Source organism: Rattus rattus, chromosome 2 (assembly GCF_011064425.1).
Source record: "Rattus rattus isolate New Zealand chromosome 2, Rrattus_CSIRO_v1, whole genome shotgun sequence".
In the NCBI taxonomy this organism is placed as follows: Eukaryota; Metazoa; Chordata; class Mammalia; order Rodentia; family Muridae; genus Rattus; species Rattus rattus.
In genome coordinates, this window is record NC_046155.1 from 185,186,250 (window position 1) to 185,201,557 (window position 15,308).

General features: G+C 33.9%; 1 pseudogene; it reads right to left on the bottom strand.

Annotated features, from left to right (window-relative positions):
- The window catches only part of LOC116893501, a 28,583-nt pseudogene extending 20,244 nt beyond the window's left edge, over window positions 1–8,339 (bottom strand).
- Window positions 8,340–15,308: the final 6,969 nt, after the last annotated feature.

The following is a 15,308-nucleotide window of genomic DNA, read 5'->3' on the forward strand; positions in this document are numbered from 1 at the left end:
TGACTGAATTTGTCTTATGAACATTGATACAAAAATCCTCAATAAAATATTTCCAAACAGAATCAAGGAGCATATCTAAAACATCATCTACCATAATCAAGTAGACTTTATCTCAGGGATGCAAAGATGGTTCATCATAGAAAATACCATCCACATAATCCATGTTATAAGAAAATTGAAAGAAAAAAATCACATTACTATTTTAATTATTACAGAAAATTACCTTGAAATATATTCATTATCCCTTCTTGTTAAAAGTATAAGAGAAATTATGAATACAAGGCACATACTAAAACATAATAAAAACAATATACAGAAAGCTAATAGGCAATATTAAACTAAATGGAGAGAAACTCACAGCAATTCTCCTGAAATCAGGAGTAAGAGAAAGTCACTCACTGTCTCCTTATCTATGCAATAGAGTACTTGAAATTCTTGCCAGAGTGGTAAGATAACTATAAAAGATGAAGTAGATAAAAAGTGGAAAAGAAGATTTCAAAATTTCACTAATTGGAGATGATATAGTATACAGAAGCAGCAACTTTTTTTTAAGTTTTTCATGTGTTATTTTTATTTCTTTGCAAGTCTTCTTAATATAAAATTTAAAAAGAATCAATCTTGTATACTTATAGCAACAAAAAATGTAAATAAGAAATACCCAAGTTAAAGTAAATGCTGCTTTACTGCTCATAAAAAAGAGAGAGAGAGAGAGAGAGAGAGAGAGAGAGAGAGAGAGAGAGAGAGAGAGAGAAACAAAATTTTACAGGAGAATACCTACCACTGAAAAACTTGTTCAGCCAAGTAACTGGAAACAAAATTGACCCAAAATACCTGTAGCTATCTATTATGAAAATGATAAAATAGTCAAGAATGAAACAACATTCTTACATTATAGAAACAACACCATATGCAATAGTCTCAAATAACATAAAATATCATCGTGCCACTGTAAACAAGCAACTGAAAGATCTATTTGAAAAGTTCAAGTTGCTGAAGAAGGACACTGAGAAAAACATCAGAAGATGTAAAGATCTCCATGTTCATGAATCTGTATGAGTATCACTGATATAAGGCCATCTTACCAAAAGAAATCTAGAGATTCTAGGCAATTTCCATCAAAATTCTAAAAAATATTGAACAATAAACAAACTTGCAAAGGAATCATCATCCCTAACCTAATCAGCATAATAGAGTAATCTTAATATAAATTTTATAATATTGGTATAGGGACAAAGAGGTTAATCAATGCAATAGATCTACATAACAACATATTCCACCATGGACAATCTTTTTAAAATGAGTTATTTACTATTCATATATTCCCCTCCCTCCTCTCCTCCTAGTCCTTCCCTTTTCACCTTTCCTCTCCTAACCTCTCCTGATCCCTCGCTCTTCAGAAAAGAGGAAAAGTCAAAATGTCCCCTAGAATCCTTCACATACCGATCAGAATGACTAAGAACAAAAGTACAGGTAACAGCAGATCCTGGAGACGGTGTGGAGAAAGAGAAATACTCCACCATTGCTGTTGGGACTTCAAGCTAGTAAAACTACTTTGGAAATCAGTCTATTTGTTTCACAGAAAATTGGAAATAGTTCTACCTGAATACCACTATTGGACATATGCCCAAAAGATGCTCCAACATAAATAAGGACACATGTTCCACTATGTTTAGAGCAGTCTTATTTATAATAGCCAGTAGCTAAAAACAACCCAGATATTCCTATACATAAGAATAGATACAGAAAATGTTGTAAATTTGCACAATGGAGTACTACTCAGCTATTAAAAACAATGACTTCATGAAATTCGCAGCCAAGTGGATGGGAGTAGAAAATATCATCCTAAGTGAGGTAAACCAAACCCAAAAGACCACACATGGTATTTATTTATTGATAAGTGCATATTAGCCCAAAAGCTCAGAATACCCACCATACAACCCACAAACCATATGAAGCTCAAGACAAAAGAATACCAAAGTGGAGAATTTTTCATTCCTACTTAGAGCAGTGAATAAAACAATCACAAGAGGTAGAAGAATGGGAAAACGTGAGAGGGAGAGAGGAGGAGGAGGGAAAATTAGGCAATGAGGATCAAGTATTAGAAGGGACAGGAGAGAAGTACTGAAGGTCAGGAAATTGAATCAAAATTTGGCGGTAGGGGATAGGGAACTAGGATTACCCAGTAGATAGTCCCAGACTCCAGGAAATTGAGAAGCTTCCATGACTCAGAGCTAAACAGTGACTAGAGATGGGGACTATTTTGGAACAGTTGGGGGGAATATTGAGGGTCAAAAAGGGGCTAGGTACTCCACAGAAAGACCATTAAAGTAAACTAGCTTGGATCCATAAGGCTCCCAGAGACTCTATAATCAAACAAAGAACATAAAGGGACAGGAACAAGCCTCCTACACTTTTCCATGACGTACAACTGGGTTTTCATATGTGTCCCAACATAACAGAATGTAGACTATCTGGAAATCTGTTGTCAGTTTATGGGATATGTTCTTCAAGGTGGGGCGCCTTCCCTGATCTCAATTGGAGATAATGTGCTTAGTCCTGCAGAGATTTGAAAGGGAGGAGGGAATGGCAGAGAGATTGTAGGTGAGGGTGACTTGAGTGGTGGCAGTGATCAATGATCAAGATGTAAAAATAATAAATAAATAAATAAATAAATAAATAAATAAATAAATAAATACCTGGAAGTATTTTTGAGTTACAGACATTGTATATGAAGAGGATGTTATTTTGATAAGGTTAAAGTAAAAATATGCTTATAAAATTTGTTAAGAAAGAAAAAGAAAAGAAAGAAACCAGGAGAAAGCAGTGAGAGGGATGTAAAGTATATCAGTAAACAAATAAAATTAAATCCAATAAAATCTTCTTCAATGAAATACTTCTTGAGAAAGAAATGTTAAGTTTTAAGTATTAGAAAATTATTATGATATTCAGGTACTATGTCACAAAATCAATTTCTTCATTTACAAATAATTCATTCTACTCAACTGACATTTCATTTCATATGTATACAAACATTTTTACCTCAGCAGGAAAAATGTTATAAAATCCTTACTTTTTGTGAATATTTACTAGACCTCTGAGTTTGGACATCTGATAGACAGTAAAACTACGATATTGTTTATTCAATATACCATCAAATAGAAGACACACTACCTTCAAGCACACAGAATTGGGCCATTTCCCTCTGTACTTCTGCTGATTATCTCCTTGTTGAAAAGAAAGAACTCATGGAGGGCATGGGCCACAACATATGCAGCATTGTATATGTCATGAGTGCCATCACTAAACGCGCCATGTCAAAGTCTGTTCACTTAGCCATTCAAATGACTCATTGTATAAAGCAGTTCTTCAGTGTCTTACAGTTAGATGCTGAAATTTTCACAGTTAAAGTACATCCACTCTAACTTTACGAGATATTTATCTGGTATTTGAAAGGTTCAATGTCTACACAAAATTTTAAAACCAGAAATCTCACCATGGTGATGTTGAAAAGCAAGAATGCCATGGAATTTGTCAAATGTGAAGTCTCTCTTACTAGTAGTGACATCCCACTCTGAAGTGGTAACCCATATTCTCTGTACACCTAGAGATTTCCACATTGTAAAGCCCAAAGCAAGAGTACTATCTGTGTCACCATAAACAATAACAACATTTGTGGATGATGTGATGATTTGGTTGTAATACACATCAGTTCTTGTCATGAATAATTGCATGTTGACAGGGATCATGTTCACAAAGGCAAAGCAGACTGTATATTTTCCCATCTCTGTTCTCAAATATGATAGGAATTGATTACCCTGATCATTGTCTGAGATGGCCAGCCCAATCCAATTCCAACTGAAATGAATTAGGAAGGAGACCAGGGCCAAGGCAAGAGATGTTTCCTTAGGGGCCATCTGATACAGATAAGGAAATTGTTCATTGTCACTCAGGACAGGATGGAAAGGTCCATAAGTAAGCTGAAGGAACTAGAACACAAAAAGAAGCATGGTGTAGAATGCATTCAAAAAAATGTTTAAACATAATTTTCTGCAAAATATTCTAGGCAAATAGATGGAACTAGATAATATCCTGAGTGAGGTAACCCAGTCACAAAAGAACACTCATGGTGAGCACTCACTGATAAGTAGGTATTAGCCCAAAAGTTTAGCATACCCAAGACATAATGCAGAGACCATATGAAGCTTAAGAAGAAGGAAGTCCAAAATGTGGATGTTTCAGTCCTTAATAGAAGGGTGAATAAAATATTCACCTCATGGGAGGTAGAGGATTTGAGTGACATGGGGAGAACAAAGGAGGGTGAGAGGGGAAAAGGGAGCAGGATCAGTTATGAGATGTGACAGAGAAGATATACAGAGGGTCAGGAATTGGAACAGAGGTGTGTAGCAGTGGGAGATGGGGAACTGAGGGTAGCCACCAGCAAGTCCCAGATGCCTGGAAAGCAAGAGGCTCCCAGGACCACCAGGGATAAGATTAGCTGAAATGTCAGAAGGGGAGGGAGATCCTTTAGAGACTATATGCAGAGGTTAGGCAAGGCCGCAGTGTGGGGGATGGAGCCACCCTTACTTCTGAAAATTTTAACTTAGTATTACTCCTGCCCAAAATAAATACAAGGACAAAGAGTGGAGCAGAGAATAAAGGAAAGGCTGTCCAGAGACTGCCCCACCTGGGAATCCATTCCATATGAATCCACTAAACCCAGCCACTATTGGTACAAGGAAGTGATTGCTAACAGGGCCTCATTATAGATGTCTCCTGAAAGGCTCTGCAGAGCCTAACTAATACAAAATAAGAATGCTTGCAACTAACCACCTGACTGAGCTTGGGGATGACAATGGAGGAGTTAAAAGTTCTGAAGGAGCTAAAAGGTGTTTACAACCCCCTTAGAAAGTACAACAATATCAACCACCCAGACACTACAGAGCTCCCAGGGACGAAACCATCAATTAAAGAGCAGTACTGGAGGGAAATCATGGCTCTGGTCACATATTTATGCAGATGATGGCATTGTGTGGCATCAATATGAGAGAATCCCTTGGTCTTGTGAAAACTAGATTCCCAGTATAGGGAAATGCCACTGCTGTGTGGGAATGGATGGCTTGGGGGGATCTTCCTCAAGAAAACAGAGATAAGGGGTATGGGGAGGGGAGTTCTGGAGGAAAAGCAGGTGAACATTTGAAATGTTAGTTGAAAATATCCACTACAAAAAAGAATTAAAAACATAATAAAACAAAAACCTCATCATCTGTTACATTTTCCCTCATCTCTGTTTCAAGTAAGTAATTTTGGAACCCCTATCCATCTCTCAGTATAATCCTATCAGTATATAGAACAACATAGTCATAGAATGGCTGACCTCTTTACTTTGTTCTTAGGGTCTGGGAATGGCACCAAAGGAGACCTTATTTCATATATCTCCACCTTACAAAAATTTTACCTGCTGGATTTGTAAAAGGTCAGGTATGTCCAATATCACAGATATTTTTCAATTTGGTCCTATTAGCAACAATGTACACATAGTCTCATTGTTACAAAACATAATTAGGAAAAATATCATATCGTTGTACTGAACCCATGAGATGCGTGGTTAATTCTGGTGACTTTTTACAACTGTAAATGGGAAGTCAAATAGTAAAGACTTATTTGGTAAAAGATCAGGGTTCTTGTTGATTTCATCCATGGAAAAAGCCAAGGCCAGAGCAAACTGGTGATTTTCAGTATTTGTTCTGTAATTGTTAGAGAGTTTATTATTTGTAGAGATCTGAAAATATCATTTGAAAGCAAAACAATGATTATCTTGAACAGGATGTTTTGCCCCATCTAACCATTTAAAACATACAATGTATTGCCAATAAAGGTTCAGATAATGTGTATATGGTGGTGCAAGCTGGCAAATCTTTGGAAGTTCAAATGAGTTAATCTCACATAAAGAAGATGTATTATTGGAACATCTAAGCATTTTTCATTCTACTGTTTGTTCGTTATGAAGGCAAATATATTGTCAAGAGTTCTGGTCAAACATGAAAAATGACCATGTCTTACTTTTGAAATCATTGAGAAATATATAAAATTCATGTGATGTGGGACAATTGAAGTTCTATATTTCATATCACTTTATAAGGCTGTGCAGGAATGCCTGATGAATGCACAGTAGTCTTTCTCAAGAAATATTTTTCACCTGTATATACAAATAATTTTAATTAATGGGAAATAAACTTACTATATCCCCTTATAGTCATACTCAGGTTATTTTATGTTCCCTAGTTTATTAATTACAGGTTGAAAAAAGCATTTTCATGAATATTTATTTTAATTAATTTTAAGTAATTACTTTTGAAGAAAAGGTATATGTCAATATAATCTGTAATTATATGAATAGGCAGTACTCATTTAGGCCATGAGTAGACAATGAATAATATGGTTTTAAAGTCCTTTTCAAGTTAAGTCTGTCCTCAAAACTTTTTGGGGATACACCCTGATCCATGTCCCTGAATGCAGTGATTAAAGGGCATGGCATATGAGCCAGAATTGTTACCTATGATTTAATTATAAAGGCATTTAATATTCTCATAATTAATATATAACAGTGATATTATTTTTCTTTTAAGCGTTTTCACTAATATCAAATTACAACAACACAGCACTACCATCCCAATAGAGATCTAAAACATCAGAAATTGCAGAGACATTTTTTATACCCCTAGTCATACATGTATATAAATTAAAAGAATATAAAATAAAAGTATGAAAAACAGTCCTAGTTGGTTTTGGAATAAAAATAAGGCTACAAAGTCAGATGTAATAGAATAATACCATTTTTATTTATTTTCACCAAAAGTAATAGCTTCTATCTCTTCCAGGTCATTTTAAATCATCTGAACAGGAAGAATTCAGTCATATTTCCTTCATTCTCAAAGATTCACTCATAGATATTATCTGGTTATCCTTAGAAACTATACATATGTGGTATCTTTATATATAAAAATAAATACTTTTGAACATTATTTTATCAACAAGAAAAGTTTATACTTTTAAATTTCAATAACCAGAAAACACAAATTTGAGGCTAGAACCTCTAAAACTCAAACACTAACATGCATATAAATGTGAAAAACATTGAATTATTTGGGCTGTCAGAATAACTTAGTCTTCAAAAGTGGTTGTTTAGAAATTAACAATTCTGAATCATAATATCAAAAAATTGTATATAGTACTCAGGTCAGCTATATTAATGAAAGTTCTGAAGGAAATGTGTTAAATGTAACATGTGTAGGATTATAAATATCTTGAACTTATCTAGAAAAGACACATCCTTTTATATAATGGCAGTATGAACTACTATGTATCTCCTGTATCCTTGTTTTTCAAATGGGTACCCAGCCTATCAAATGCACCAGCTTTCTTACAAGTGACAAGGAAAGAGTATATGACACCTATTAAAAAACCAAACTATCAAAGAATACAAACTCACATAAAGACCATACATTCCTTCTTTTTTTCAGAAGAGACAGTAGGTATTCATATTTGTAATACTTAAAAGATAGTGTTTATATATTTACAGCAATGAAGTGCGGAGGAACTATGATGCAAAAATGGAATTTGCAGTGCAGCATCTAGTGATAGAGTAATGACATACAATTTGATATAGTAAATGAATACCTAGATAAACTTCCATTGAAAGGTTTTGTACCAACAATAAGTATCAATGGACATGCACTATAAACTATATACTGATCAAAGGATCACCATCACATTCCAAAAAACCATTTGGCTGTACACACAAAGAATAAAACTCATTAAATTTTGTGGGGAAATTTTTGAGAAGATATCACTGGCTACCTTGCTATCAAACCTGTCAAGAGTAGAGATATATGTGAAAGATCAACAAAGATTTTTTTTTAATTCAGTTATGGTCTTGTCAGTGGGAGGTCAATTTGAAATATTAAAACTGGGTCACTTTAAAATTACAAAATATTATTAAGTCTCTAAAAGTATTTGGTGTTGTTTCCTGAGTAACAGGTATGATGAACATGACAGGAGACTCATAGCATTGCCCTGCTCACCATCCTTAGAACACTTGAGAAACAGGCATGATGACATTTACAAAGGAAAATATAAAAGCATACTGTTGTACTGAGAATATTGTAGTAGTACTCTTTCTCCACGGCCATTTCACAACTCGAGCATAAAGATACAACTGTTTTCAGGTTTCCATTCTTCTCTTCATTCTACTTCATTCTCCAAAAGCACCTGGGATGAATCAAACTGACCTGACAAGGTGGAATATTCAAAAGCAAGAAGAATAAAATTAAAGTGAGCATGGTTTTCCCTAAGCCTTGGCAGTAGAATGGTGAAGTGTCTGGTAGATCAACAAATCAAATATTTATATATTCAATATTCTTTTCTTTCTGTGGCCAAGAAGAGTCTGCCTGTATATTCATTCCTTCTTATTTACCAAGCATTTCCTCACCTCTAGGATATCTTTGACAGTTTTCCTGGGACTCTGCATCTGATGTCCACAGTGTATGTGAAAACTGGTTGATAAATACAAATGGAGATGGTTTAGCTAGTTCCATGACATCACCATGTTTTTGAAAGTTAAGGTCCCTGGAAGGATGCCTATTTGGGAAAATGTGGTCCCAGAACTAACTCAAAATATGTATATATGAACTTCTTTAGAAATGATGTCAGTGGATTTTTTTATAAGGCATGATTTAATGGTTCAAGAAAATTCCACCAAGTCAGCATTCATGGCTAAACACAGCATTGACAATGTGGAGCAAATTGTCACAAATTTCCTTATCAGTGAAAATTCATCCTCTCACAGTTTGAAACATACTTTTTCTAAGTAACAACAACTTTCTCCAAAACTGAGCACATAATCAGTTATAAAAGGTTGAACAGACATCAGATGATTAAAATAATCCATGCATCCCATCAGAATCACCACAAATAAAGTGGCCTTCAATAACAACAAAAAACAACAGAAAAACCCCATAAACAGAAACTTGGAACAACTCAATAATAACTTGGTCAGGAAGAAATGAAAGCCTTTCAAATGTAATTGAAAAATGAGGCTAACTATACCAAAATTTATAGGACACAAACAATGAAAGCAGTGCTAGGAAAACTCATAACTCAAATTGCCTCCAAAAAGAAACTGGAGAACATATAACAAACACTTTGACAGTACAAAAGGTCTACTACAAAGCAAAATACACCCAAAAGGAATAGATGGCAGAAAAAAATCAGGACAGAAAACTAACCAAGTAAATACCAAAAAAGAACTATTCAAAGAATCAAAAAAAAAAAAACAGAAACAGTTCTTTGAAAATCAACAAGATCAATAAAAAGTCTTAACCAGACTAATAATGTGGCACCAAAAAGAGTACCTAAATGAAAAAAAAAAGAAAAAAAAAAAAGATATAAGAAATGAGAACACAACAACAGAATCTGAGAATTTAAAAATCATCAGATTCTACTACAAAAAACCATATTCCACAAAACTAGAAAATCTGGGTGAAATGGACAATTTTCTGAACAGACAGATACCAAGTACCAAAGTTAAATCAGGATAGATAAACCATCTAAACAATCATAACTCCTCAAGAAAGAGAAGCAGTTATTAAATACTCTCAATGAAAAAATTCCCAGTGTCATATGTTTTAGTGGAGAATTCTATGATAATTTCATTAAAAAAATGCTACCAATACTGTCCAAACTACCACAAAATAAAACATAAGGATCACAATATGATGCCTCTATGAAGGCACAATTAAACATACATAAAACACACAAAAAGAACCAATATAAAGAGAACTTTAAGGAATTTTTATGAATATGACACAAAATACACAAAAATTCTCTGAAACTATCCAAGAACACATCAAAATAATCAACCATCATGATCAAATATGAAACTATCAACTGAGGAATGAAGAATGCTCAATATATGAAATTTAATAAGTGTAATTCACTGTGAACATGCTCAAAGAAAAACCCATGGTCATCTCATTAGATGCTGACAAGGCATTTGACAAAATTCAATATACCTTCATATTAAAAAGTCTTGGAAGATCAGAATTCAAGGCCCACACCAAAACATGGTAAAAAAGCAATATAAAGCAAACAGTAACCAACATCAAACTAAATGGAAAGAAACTGAAGCAATCCCACTAAAAATCAGGGACTAAACAAGGCTGCCAACTCTCTCCTACCCTTCAATATAATTACTTGATGTCCTAGCCAGAACAATCAGACAACAAAAGGAGGTCAGGGGATAGAAATTGGAAAGGAAGAACTCAAAATATCCTATGTTATTCAGATGATATGGTAGCATTGTTAACTGGCCCCAAAAGTTCCGTGAAAAATACTAAGGCTGATAAACAACTTCAGCATAGTGGCTGGATATAAAAATAACTCAAACAGGTCATGTAACCTTCCTCTATTCAAAAGAATCAACAGGCTCAGAACAAAATTGAAATGGCGGCCTTCATAGTAGTCACAAATAATGTAATACCTTGGTATTACTCTAACCAAGAAAGTGAAAGATCTGTATGTAAAAGAACTTCAAGTCTTTGAAAAAAAGAAATTGAAGAAAATGTCAGAAAGATGGAAGGATCTCCCATGCTTATGGAATGGCAGGATTAATATTATAAAAAGGACCATTTTTTCAAAAGCAATCTATAGATTCAATGCAATCCCCATCAAAATTTTACTCAATTCTTATAGCATTAGAAAAGAAATTTGCAAATTCATTCAAATAACAAAACCCAGAATAGTGAAAATGATCCTCAATAATAAAGAACTGGAGAATCAGTCCCTGAACTCAAGTTTTCTGTGCAAATAATGATAAAACCTGTATGGCTATAAACTGACTATGTAGCCTTCCCAGATATTTTCTTCATTTTCCAGTGTTGCTGATAATGTGTGTTCAGTGTTGTGGGATTTATAGACCAAGTGCTCCCCTACTGGGTTACATCTTCAACTTTATTGACACTTGCTTTCAGGTTATAATCACAACTATTTGTTCGTGAATGGATACTGGGGTAAATAAATTTGTATTATTGACTATGACATTTGAGAGAAGCTTTCAGTTTCATAAAATTGCCATTTATCAATTCTAGATCTTAGAGCAGGGGCCATTGGAGTTCTGTTTGGGAAAATTTCCCTATGCAATGGGTTCAAAGTCTCTTCACCACTTTCTCTTATTAGATTGAGTGTATCTGGTTTGATGTTGAGGTCCTTGATTCTCTTGACTTGAACTTTGTAGGTGACAAATATGGGTTTATTTTTTCTATATACAGACAGTCAGTTAGACCACAACCATTTATTGAAGAAGCTTTCTTTTATCAATAATACATTTTGCCTTTTTGTCAAGGTCAAGTATATGAAGTATTGTGGTTTCATTTCTAGATCTTAATTCTTCCGTTGATCAAGGGTGTTTCTCTCTGTACCAATACCATGAATTTTTTGTTTTTTGTTTTTTTTTTTTTGTTTTTGTTTTTTATCATTATTGCTATGTAGTAGAGTTTGGGGTCAGAGATGGTGATTCCCTGGCCTTTTCTTTTATTATTGGATATTTTATTATTAGTTTTGTTTGTTTGGTTTGTTTTTGTTTGTTTGTTTGTTTGTTTTGTTTTTTTTGCCTTTCAGATAATTTAAAATTGCTTTTTCTATGTCTTTGAAAATTTTCTTGGTATTTTGATGGGGTTGCTTTGAATCTATAGATTTGCCTTTGATAGGATGGCCATTTTACTATAATAATGCAATTCCTGAGCATGGGATCTCACCATTTCTGAGATCTTCTTTTTATTTCTTGAGGAGACTTGATACTGACATATAGATCTTTCCTTGTTTAAATTAGAATTACCGAGATATTTTATATTATGTGTGTGTATGAAGAGATTTGTTTCTAATTTCTTTCTCAGACTGTTTATCATTTATATAAAGAAGCTACTAGTTTATTTATTTGCATTAATTTTATATCCAGTCATTGCCAATTTTATCAGCTGGAGAAGTACTCTACTATAAATTTGGTTTGCTTATGTATACTATCATCATCTAAAGTTATACCTTTATTTCATCTTTGCAATTTATTTCGTGATCTCTTTTTTGTTGTCTTGTTATTATAGCTTGCCTTCATTCATATTGAATGGTATGGGAAGTTGGCATCCTTTTGTTCCTTATTTTTAGTTGATTGCTTCTTTTAAAAAAAGTAAATTGCTCAATAACTTTAAACATGAAGGGATGTTGTATTTTGTCAAATGCATTTTTGCATCTAAGAGATGATCATGTGATTTCTTTATTTGAGTTTGTTTTTATAATTGGATTATCAGATCAACTTAGCAGATCCTGAGATGAAACCTACTTGATCGTGAGGGGATGATGTTTTTTGATGTGTTCTTGGTTTGATTTGCTTTTGAATTTTATTGAGGTATTTTTGGTTGGTATTCATAAGCAAAATTGGTCTGAAGTTTTTCTTTTTTGTTGTGCCTTATTGGTTTAGTTATAAAGTAATTATGACTTCATAAAAATGAATTATGTAGTGTCCTTTCTGTTTCTGGATTTATGGAATGGTTGGAGGATTGATGATATTAAGGTCTTTTTTTAGGTCTTGTATTGTTCTGCACTAAATCCATCTGGCCCTGGATCTTTTCTGGTTAGGATTTTTAATGACTTCTTGTATTTCTTTATGGGATGGGCCTCTTCATCACTTTTGCCTACTCTTAATTTAATTTTGTATGTGTGTCTGTCTACAAAATCCATACATTTCATCTAGATTTTCAGATTTGTTGAATATATAGTCTTTGTAGTAAAGATCTGATAATATGTTTAATTCCCTCCATTTTTCTTGTTATGTCTTCCATATCTGATTTGTTAATTTGCAAGCCTCATTTCATTTCATTCTGACTAAGAGGGTTTGTATCTTGTTGCTTTGCTTTAGTTTTGTTGATTGTTTGTATTTTGAATTTTGGCCTCAGGTTGAGAGAATTTCCTGTATCTTCACTCCTCTGGGGTATGTTTGCCTTTTTTTTATTGTTATTGTCTTTGTTGTTGTTGTTGTTGTTGTTTTGTGACCTAGAACAATAGGTGTGCTGTTAATTTGTTAGTTTCAATTCTCTCCCTCTTTCTTTACACAATAATTTCTGATGAATTTTCCTTTATCACTACTTTCATTGTGTCTCATAAGTTTGGGTATGTTGTGTCAACATGTTCATTGAATTCCAGGAGTATTTAATTCCTCTCTTTATTTCTTCCCTGTCTAGCTTATCATTGAGTGGAGAGTTATTTAGTTTCTACAGGTATGTGGGATTTCTGTCATGTTTTTGCTGTTATTGAAGACCAGTCTTAGTCTGCGGTGATCTGATAGGATGCATGGGATTATTTCAATCTTCATATATCAGTTCAGGGTTGTTTTGTGTCAAATTATATGGTTGATTTTGGAGAAGGTGCCATGAAGTGCTGAGAAGTTAGTGCATTCTTTTGTTTTAGGGTGAAATATTCTGTAGATATCTGTTAAGTCCATTTGGTTTACAACCTTCATTAGTTTCACTGTGTCTCTATTAAGTTTCTGTTTCAATAACCTGTCCATTGATGAGTGTGGGGTGGTGAAGCCTTCCACTGTTATTGTGTAGGTTTCAATGTGTCTTTTGAGCTTTAATAAAGTTACCTTGATTATTAATGTGGGTGCCCTTGCATGTGGGGCATAAATGTTCAGGTTAGAGACTTTCTCTTGGTGAATTTTCTTTTTGATGACAATGAAGAATTCTTCTGCATCATGCTTGATAACTTTTGGTTGAAAGTCTATTTTATTGGATATTAGTCTGGCAGCTCCAACTTGTTTCTTGGGGCCATTTGCTTGGAATACATTTTTCCATCCTTTTACTCTGAGATAGTATCTGTCTTTGTTATTGATGTTTGTTTCTTGTATGCAGCAAAGTGCTGAATTTTGTTTGCCTTTCTGGTCTGATAGGTAATCTCTGTTTATAGGTGAGTTAAGTCAATTAATATTGAGAGATATTAAAGTCAGTTGACTACTGGTTCCTGTTATATTTGCTTTTTTAGGTTGCTTAGTGTGCTTGTGGTTTTCTCCTTCTGGTTTTCTTGTGAGATGCCTAATACCTTATCTTTTCTGTGGTGTGGTTACCTTCCTTGTGCTGGAATTTTACCTCTAGGATCATCTGTAGGGCTGTGTTGGTAGATAGATACAGTTTGAATTTGGTTTTCTCCTGAGATATTTTGGTTTCTCCATCCATGTTGATTGAAAACTTTTCTAGGTAGTGTAGACTTAGCTTGTAATTTGTGTTCTCTTTGAGTCTGTATGACCTATGACCTTCTTGCTTTTAGTTTCTCTGTTGATAAGTCTGGTGTAATTCTAATAGGTATGTTTCTTGGCCCTTTTGCCTTGCAGCTTTTAATATTCTTTCTTTGTTCTGTGTGTTTAGTGTTTTGATTATTATATGAGGAGTGTATTTTCTTTTCTGGTCCCATTTATTTGTTCTGATATATATAATATATATATATATTTCTTGTACATTTATGTCCATCTGTTTCTTAAGTTTGGAAAGTCTTCTATTTTTTGTTGAAGACGCTTTCAGGTCCTTTGAGCTGTTAATCCTCGTTCTCCTATCTTATAGTTACTCTTAGATTTGGTCTTTTCATGGTTTCCTGAATTTCCTAGATATTTTGGGTTAGGAATTTTTATGTTTTGAACTTTCTTTGCCAGTTTTGTCAATCTCTTCTATGGTATTGTCTACACCTGAGATTTTCTCTTCTACCTCTGATATTCTGTTTGTGATGCTTACATCTATAATTCCTCTTTCCTAGGAAACCCTTCCCAGGTTTCCCACCATTTGTGTTTTCTTTATTGTTTCTACTTCTACTTTTAGGTCTTGGATTTCATTATTCAATTACTTCACCTGTTTGACTGTGTTTTCCTGTATTTCTTTAAGTGATTTGTTTGTGTACTTTTTAAAGGCATCTACCTATTTATCCATATTTTCCTGTCTTTCTTTCAGTACATTATTTAAATCCTCCTTAAAGGACTTTATTATTTTTATGAGGTAGGATTTTTTAAGTCAGCTTCCTGACTTTCAGGTTTGTTGGTGTATTCAGGCTTTGCTATGTTGGGAGAACTGGGTTCTGATGATGCCCAGGTATTTTGGTTTTTGTTGCACGTGGCCTTGCATTTGCCTCTTGCCATCTGGTTATCCCTGCTGTTTGTTGTTCTGTGTGACTGTCTCCAGTCTGCTGCTTCTTCTTCTTCTTTTTTTTTTTTTTTTTTTTTT